This window comes from Schistocerca serialis, chromosome 2 (genome assembly GCF_023864345.2).
Source record: "Schistocerca serialis cubense isolate TAMUIC-IGC-003099 chromosome 2, iqSchSeri2.2, whole genome shotgun sequence".
Classification (NCBI taxonomy): Eukaryota; Metazoa; Arthropoda; class Insecta; order Orthoptera; family Acrididae; genus Schistocerca; species Schistocerca serialis.
Genome location: NC_064639.1, coordinates 291,040,972 through 291,050,367, shown reverse-complemented (window position 1 = coordinate 291,050,367; position 9,396 = coordinate 291,040,972). Strand labels below are relative to the sequence as shown.

Here is a 9,396-nt window from a genome sequence, read left to right as displayed (position 1 = left end):
TTCTGAAATTGATGAATAAAGATTAATGTCCTGCATTTAAATCATATACCCACTAAATAATGACTGGTTTATGGTGACACAATTAACCATACAGCATAACATGACAGAAAACGTAATATGTTAAAGACGTTGACAGTGTTCAGATGCAAAAATGTACACAGAATAATACAATGCAGTAGCAAAAAAAAAATGTAACACAGTCACGATGTTGAGATGTCATAGGGCAAAAAAATGTCAAAGTCGACTGTTGTGTGTTAGATCTTAACTATTTCACAATACATACAAACAAAACTGGAGTACAATCATATACACAAAAAAAGTGGAAAATGTGCACGGTCTGATGTGTAACGACAAGAAAAGCGACCTGCTAACCTTACCTTGCCGGGCACTTGCCAAGAAAAAATGCGATAATCATCAGTAATTAGTCAAGTGAAATAATTGCATTAATAAATGACATCATAGTGTGTTGAATCATAAAGTGTCTTCATTCAATAAACGGTTTAATGTTTGAGATATGGTGGTTGCCTTTCGATTTTCTAGTTCTCAAAGTTTCGACGTGTACAACATTGGGGTGAGGAATGCTGCGAATCCGATATGGACCTGCGTATAGAAGTTCAAATTTACTGCACTTACCTTTTAATTTACTGGATAAATAATGTGTACGTACTAATATTTTCTGTCCAACGTGAAAGTCTCGGCGTGTACAAACCTGTTTTTGCTGTCTTCTCCGGCGCTCTGCGGCACGTTTGATGTTGTTCAGCGCAATGTCAATTATTTCGTGGTGTCGTAGGCGACGACTTTTGGGAAATTCTATTAATTCTTTAATTTTGTTCGGTGGTTCAACGTTTTTCAGTATAACAGTCGGAGATAGCATAGTGGATTCATTTGGAATGGAATTAATTACATCTTGGAATGAGAGTGTGTGTGTATCCCAATCAATATGTCTTTTGTGGCAGTATATTCTACACAGTTTACCAATTTCCTTCATTAATCTTTCACAAGGGTTCGAAGAAGCGTGGTACTTGGATATATAGATCGGAGAAATGTTTCTGGCTCGTAACATGCGTGTCCATACGCTACTACGAAATTGTGATCCATTATCAGAAATTACTTTCATTACATGCCCTACATGAGATAGAAAATGTTTTACAAATGCTTTCGAAACAGTTTTAGCAGTAGCTTTGCGTAATGGAGTGAAAGTAACAAATTTTGAAGTGAGTTCAACTGCGACAAAAATGTAGCAAAAACCTCTGTTAGTTCTGGGAATCGGACCAAAAATATCTACTGCGGCCATGTGTCTTAATTTAACAGGTATAATGGGATATAAAGGAGGAATATGTGAAGTGGTGTCTGATTTAGCTTTCTGGCAAATTTTACAAGACGCTAAAACTCGTCGTATACGTTTTTCCATGTTAGTAAAATAACAGTTCTGTCTCAGTATAAGAAAACATTTTCGTGCTCCGTAATGTGCGTAACTTAAATGAGTGTACCAGATTAATTTGTTAACCAGTTCGTCAGGAATACATAATAACCAATTGTTGCTGTCAGGATGAGAGCGACGAAACAGAATGTCATTGCGCACAGTGTAGTGGTTCCTAATCGTAACATTTTTTCTATCTTGCCAAAGGTGTTTAATTTCTTTCCACACATTGTCTTTATTTTGTTCTTGTGCTATGTCCTGTAATGACGATGAAATAAAGTTTTCAAATGCAACTTGCTGAATGTACATGACACTGAAATTTGTTTTGCAAAAGTTGGTTGCTACGTCTTGCTGATTGTTGCCGAGAGAACGCGACAGTGCGTCTGCTATAACATTTTGTGTGCCGGGAATGTGAACTATTGTAAAATTAAATTCCTGCAAATATAGTTTCCATCTGCTTAATCTATCATGCGTGAATTTGGCCGAAAGTAAAAATTGTATTGCTCTGTGGTCTGTGTAAACGGTGGTATGTCTGCCATAAAGAAAGTGCCGAAATCTCGTAAAAGCCCATACAACACATAATGTTTCAAGTTCTGTAACGGAGTAATTTCGTTCAGCAGGTGACAGAATGCGGCTTGCAAATGCGATGTTTTTGATTACAATTGAACTATCTTCTTCAATTTCCTGGAAAATGTGTACGCCTAAGGCGGTGTTGGAACTGTCGGTGGCAATGGAAAAATTTCTAGTAAGATCTGGGTGCGATAATAGTGGTGCATTCAACAAAGCATGTTTCAGGTTCATGAATTCAGAGTGTGCTTGCTTATCCCAAGACCAAATAGTGTTTTTACCTGTTAATTGACATAATCTAGGCGTGTCTAAAGCGGAGTGATGAATAAATTTGCGAAAAAAGTTAATTAAGCCCAAAAAACTGCGTAATTGCTTTTTTGTTGTAGGAACAGTAATGTCACGTAGAGCTTGAAGTTTTTCCGGATCAGGTGCAATGCCTTCTGCTGAAATTACGTGTCCAAGAAATTTTATAGAAGTTTTGCCAAAGTGCGATTTACTAAGATTAACTGTAAGTCCTTGTGCATGGAAAGTTTGTAACAGTTGTTCAAGAATCACATTGTGTTCAGACCAGTTAGCTTCTGCAACAAGAATATCGTCTACATACGTCGTAATTCTGTCCTTAATGCAAACGTGTGTCGGATAGCGTCAAAATTAATAACATTTTCGTGAAGAGGATTCTGCGTGTCAAAATTATTGCTTACGTTATTGGAATATGAAACCCGTACTGTGTCTGGTCAAATTCTGTCGTACGTGCTATTATTTACGGGAGAATGTTGTGGCATATCCACTATATGAACTGTTCTGTTATTTCTTACTGACGTGTTACGCTATGGATGACACCTATTGTCTGTTTCATTCATCATAATATGTTGTTGCTGATGTTGCTGCTCATAAGATCGACTGTTATTAAATGTACGCTGAAAATTGTGCTCGTTATTTTTACGTCTGTCATGATAGTAATTTCTATACGGCGCATTGCAATGCGAGTTGAAATAGTGTGTTGTCTGTACGTAGTTATTTCTTTGCTGCCATGCGTTACTATTTGTTGGAGCTGGGACTATACGTGCACGCGGCGAAACATTAAAGTTTGGTTGACCTTGTAGACTGCATTGTTGGTTAGGTATGCTAAGCGGCTTACTTTCATGCTGTTGTGGTGAAAAGGTCTATTGTTACCAAAAAATGCGTTTGCTGTTAATTTTACACATACTGATGATTACGATTTTATCTGTTATTTAAGTTCTCGTGATTCTGGAGTGCCTAATAAAAATTGTCACATTCGGTAAAAGATTTGTCATATCCGGTTTTCATTACATGTTTCTTAATACTAGGTAGAGCAATAGTTAAAGAGCAGTTTTGATAGATATAAAGGATAGTAGAAGAGAAGGCAGCAGTGCAGAAAACTAAAGATGAAACAGCACTACTACAGCTCGGGGCCCTATGCTCGCTACGGCACATATTCATTAAAGCGTAATGAATCCCCTGAGGTCATTTACGCACTGCAAATAAATTTTAGCTTTTGTGTTACAGGCAATAGCGGTAAAATTTCAAAGGCAAATTGTTGTATCCGTGCTAATTCAAATTTCTTCATTACAGGCAATGCTGTTGTAAATACAAAAATAAATTGTCGCATCTGGTTCAAAGCTAGCTTCTGCATTACAGGCAATAGCGGTGAATGTACAAAGATAAATTGTCTTATACAGTGCAACGCGTGTACCTGTACGCTGTCATTATTAAATTCCTTACATTTTCTTACAAATGCAAACTGCTTATTATCAAAGTTCTCGTCACTGAGTTTGATAACACGTTCAGGTTTGTGTGTGAATCTGTTTGTCTGTGTCATTCCGGATTTCCAGTTGCATAGCTTTTCAGATTTTAAGTCGCGTGACTTTTCGGATTTTAAGTCGCGTAGTTGCTGTAAATTGCTCACATTATACACGCTGCGTGACTCTGATAAATGCTCGCAACGTGGCGGATTCTGTGACGTGTTGGTGACTGAAATAGTCTTTAATTCTGTTACTTTAATGCTTTCGACATTTTGGTTGTTCTGTCGTGCAAATTTCTCGTCAACTTCCGTATTCGGAGTGTGAGAAACTTCCACTGACTCTAAATTAATTTCGTCGCGGATCTGTACTTCGTTTTTAGGGCATTCTTCAGTGATTGCATTAATTTCGTGTATCACTGTTGCGTTTGCTGGACATTGTTCAGTGACTGCATTAACTTCGTCTTTATGTGAATCTGTTGTGCCTACACGTGTGCTATTTAATTCTTGTGCAACAGTGCCAACTTCTTTATTACTGTTTTTAGCACAAGCCTCAGTATCCTCACGTAATTGTTCTTTAATGTCCTGGCATTGCACGGTAATAGCTGTATTCTCTTCACTAACTTGTCTGCTCCGTTCGTTAAGGTTGTCTTGTTTTTCGTCCGTCAGTTTGAAACTTTCATTAATTGTTTCGCTAAGTTGCTTGTAATGGTTGTCGACACTTTCATTTAGTTGCCTGCAATGGTTGTCAAAACCTCCATTAAGTTGTTTGAAAAAATTATTCATCATTTCCCTCCGCTGTTTGTACTGTTCCCTAAGTTGTTTGAAATTTTCATTCTGTTGTTTACTCTCTTCCCTAAGTTGTAGCAGTATTGCCATAATTGGATCCGAGCCAAAATTACCATTTCTATTATCTGTACTGTTCAATAGTGGATCTGGAATTGTTTCACTTTCTGTAACCATTTGGTCATTTTGAAATTTACAAAAAGGTTTGTCAGTCAAATGTATATTATCAGTCATTGTTTCGGAATTAAATACATCTGTCCTACTTTGTGTGATCTGTTCATTTTCATTAGACAGATTTGTCTGTACATTACTTGAGTTTTCCGAATCGGGTGTGTTAAGCTGGGCAGCGCTCATTACAATAGAGCGTTCTGCGTCATCAATTGTCGTCAAATTAACAGACGAGACAATTGAGTTCGTTTGTTCATTATCAGGGTAAAAGTCATCACTAGTTGTTGGAATGCACTGATTGTTAGTGGACGCAGGATTGTCATCATTACACTGCATGTCACATGTCCTATCGGTAAAGTCGTTTGACCCGGTAATTTCATTCATAATACCTCGCGATACACTATTCACAGTCTTTCGCGGCATTTTTACAATAGTCAAAATTTTTCACAAAATAAATAAGCACAATGCAAAAGCAACACACAAATACAACAAAGCAACAAATTGCCGTTGACCTGTAGAAAGAAAGTCACAATATTATTAAAAGCGTTGCGCTAAATCCTAATTATATCTAAGCAAATAAGAGCAGATATCTGACTGTTGCTCAAAAGACTCTCAACGAAATTCGATCCTGGACTGGGTGTCGCCAAGTGTAACCTCCCCACAAAAATTTTAAAGAAAAAGAAAGGACAATACTTAATACAAATGGGAGCCGAGTGTAACCTCCCCACAAAAATTTTAAAGAAAGAAATATGACAATATTTAATTATGAATGCTAATGGACATTGCTCTATGCGTAACCTGCCCACAATGAAATGTACTGACAATGGCAACAAAAATGTGAAATTCGCAATCTGACTCAAATATAATTTCTTCACAAAATTTAAAGTCCGTTCAGTGACAAGAAAATACAATTAAACCGAAATATCGGTCTTTGGCCCTGTGTAAAACAATCAGAATTAAAGTCTTACCTCAGAATAAATGGATGTCACATATCTGCTCTTGTTGTTGCGCACCGCTTGGAGGAACTGCATTGCAAATAATAATATTCTCTTTTTTTTTGTGATTCTAGTGAAATTTTTCTTCAAAAGAAGTGGAATGAAATGGGAAGTGCAACGAGATCTTCAGTTCAATAAAAAATTAAATTTTTGAAAAAATGCTTTTGAAATAAAAATTATTATTGGGGGACTTGTTGGAGAATAGTTACAATAAATAAAATTTTTCATTATCTAATGATTATATTAATTAACAGTATACCTTATTCACCATCTTGACCAGTGTTGCCGACCGCTCTCCATGACGACTATTGGCGTACTGCACGCGACGACTACTGACTGAGTACAGCCCTCAACTAGACAGAGCTACAGACTCGCAACGACTGACTACTGACAGACTGAGAACCGCTCGCAACACTCGCGCGGTCAAGCGCATACTCTCTGGTCACAGATGCTACAATGCCTCGCCATCGCTGCTATGTTACATAAGTGTTTCAGGGGACATGCTGATATTGTGTACAGAGGACTTCTGCTTGCTGAATTTACATTAAGCAGCATTACCTCAAATTCAGGCAACGGCCTTTCCGCAGTGGATACACCGGTTCCCATTGGATCACCGAAGTTAAGCGCTGTCGGGCGTGGCCGGCACTTGGATGGGTGACCATCTGAGCCGCTGTGCGCTGGTGTCGGCCTCGTGTTGCTAATTGAGGAGCTACTCGACCGAATAGTAGCAGCTACGGTCAAAGAAAACCACCATAACGACCGGGAGAGCGATGTGCTGACCACATGCCCTCCCATCCGCATCCTGTTGTGAGGATGACACGGCGGTCGGTTGGTCCCGATGGGCCACTTGTGGCCTGAAGGCGGAGTGCTCTTTTTGCATCACATTCTGCTTAAAAAACACAGATCCGAGAGTTATATCGAGTAAGCTGTGAATAATACTGGTGATACGCATGAGACCGTTGTATGATTGTGAAATCACAGGAGAAAAGATCGACACGATAGGTAACACCTCGCCCTTTAAAATTAGGCTGTAGCGACCAAAACTTCCAACTAGCCCGTGATTTTGCAGGGAGTTATCGTAGACAGCCAGCACTGTTCCCTGCTGATTCGCTTCCATCGCCCTGCGCAAACGTTATTAAGTTTGGTGGCGAGTCGATTTGGCGCGCTCTATTAGCCGTGCCCTTGTTTACTGACGGTGTAATTTCGAGTAAACCAACTCTCGTCAAACCTTTCCAGCCAGGTCGACCGGAAAATTTCCGAATCAGTAACGGCGCCGAACGACATTAAGCCCCGAGCGCAAACCGAATCACTAGCTAATGCAGACGAGAAAATTCTAGTGATTTTCACTTTTCAGCAGCTTTGCACCCCAAGTACGACTGCGGGAAGTACCGTCGCCGGTAGGTATATTTACTTCACATCGAAACTGCCCCTGGATTACGATATTTTTCTTCTTTAAGAAAGCTACTCGCGATTAAATGAAACTAGTAAATTACTGTCCCAGAAAAAGCTGCGAACATAGTGTTTTGAAATGGCTTATCAGGACCGCTGAGGGTTTAGCAATTAGCGTAACTGGCATTTGCCTTTCACTTAGTTGCTTTATTTACACGATGTAGTGAGTGCTATCAACGGGGGATCTCTACATGATATCATACAGGGTGAACTATATTGAAAAACCTAAATTAGTTACAGACGACGGCGTCCACACACTTTATTCTACATGTAAACGTCGCTACAGATATTCGGATTTAGGTTATGACATGTACGATACATCTGCCATCGAAGGTGATGATGTGGCACAGACGAATAGCGAAATTCTGCATGACCCGCTGAAGTGACGGAATATCGATGTTGTCGATAAACATTTGACTAGCTTCTGTAAAGTTTGGAAGGTAGGAGACGAGGTACTGGCAGACGTAAAGCTGTGAGGACGGGGCGTGAGTCGTGCTTGCGTAGCTCAGTTGGTAGAGCACTTGCCCGCGAAAGGCAAACGTCCTGAGTTCGAGTCTCGGTCCGGCACACAGTTTTACTCTGCCAGGAAGTTTCATGTCAGCGCACACTCTGCTGCAGACTGAAAATCTCATTCTGACTAGCTGTTTTCAGCTCAGCAGTGGTTTTGAGGTTATTGCTGTACAGCTTGTCTTTAATATAGTCCCACAAAAAGGAGTCGCACGTGTTCATATCCGGAGAATAGGGCGGCCGGTCGAGGCCCATGCCAGTGGTCTCTGGGAACCCTAAGGCCACAATGCGGACCCCTAAGTGCTCCTTCAGGACCTAAACACTCTCCTGCTTCAATGGGGTTAAGCTCCTTCTTCCATGAACCACATCTTGTTGATATCAGGGTCACTTTGGATAATGGGGATGAAATCATCTTCCAAAACCTTCACGTACCGTTCGGTAGTCTTCATGCCATCAAAGAATATGGCATCGATTATTCCGTGGCTGTACACTGCACGCCACACAGCCACCCGCTGTGAGTGAAGAGACTTCTCGATCGCGAAATGCAGGTTCCCAGGCGGCCAAATGCGCCAATTTTGCCTACTGACGGACGTATCCAAATGAAAGTGGGCTTCGTCGATAAACCAAACCATACACTGCATACTAATTCCCATCATGCCCCGCGGCCAACAGTACAGTTTGAACTCCAAACGCAAACCTTTCAGAAGTTATTACGATTTTCTTTCATATAGTTCAATAAATGTACTTCTAGATTTTCAAAGGATTTCACACTCTGCCTCGAAACAGGCTTGTAAACGTATTGCGCCCATGTTGAATGTCATATTAGTTGTGCAACTGGATTCCTGATTTCTCGTTAGAGCGGTAACAGCTCTCAGTAAGTGACGGGAAGTCATCTAGTGAAACCGAAGTAATATCTAGTGTTCCTCAAGGAATTATTATAGGTGCTCTGCTGTTTTGTGATTTAGGAGGCAATGGAAGCAGTCATCTCAGACTATCGTTTACCAGCTAATAAAGTCATCAGAAGATCAAAATGAATTTGAAAATGATTTAGATGGGATATCTGCATTGTGTCAAAAGTGGCAGTGAACCCCTAAAGAATGAAAAGTGCGACGCCACTCATTTGAGTCCTAAGAAAATTCCATTAAATTTTGTTTACACGACAAATAATACAAATGTAAAGGTTTTAGATACGGAGAATCACGGCTGGGGCGCCGAAGGAACCAAGACTGTCCTCCGTGGCTGGTCCTCCGCCAATTTGCCGAGTGTAAAACGTACCTTGGCCGAACTTGCCATATCTTCCTCTATGGTAGACATCCGCCGAATACCTCGAAAATCTCTCCTCTTTTTCCTCCTCGACACAAAATCCCTGCTGTGCGGTTAAAGGCGCTGCAGTCTGGAATCGCAAGACCGCTACTGTCGCAGGTTCGAATCCTGCCTCGGGCATGGATGTTTGTGATGTCCTTAGGTTAGTTAGGTTTAACTAGTTCTAAGTTCTAGGGGACTAATGACCTCAGCAGTTGAGTCCCATAGTGCTCAGAGCCATTTGAACCATTTTTTGAACAAAATCCCTATGGAATCGCCAAAAACTGTCCCCTCCAATGGACAAGCTACCCGCGCAAACTGAGCAACGGCGTACTCATCACACTTCCCCAGAACTCCCAGCTAGACACGGCATAGCGGTATTCCTCCAATGAGAATGTTTGCCGCTACGCTTGGAGCCACAGAAATGCGAGTGCATTCCACAC

The 9,396-nt window shown here is 40.6% G+C and overlaps 1 pseudogene; it reads left to right on the top strand.

The window, feature by feature from the left end:
• Positions 1-6,263: 6,263 nt before the first annotated feature.
• LOC126459158 (5S ribosomal RNA) lies at positions 6,264-6,381 on the top strand (annotated as a pseudogene).
• Positions 6,382-9,396: the final 3,015 nt, after the last annotated feature.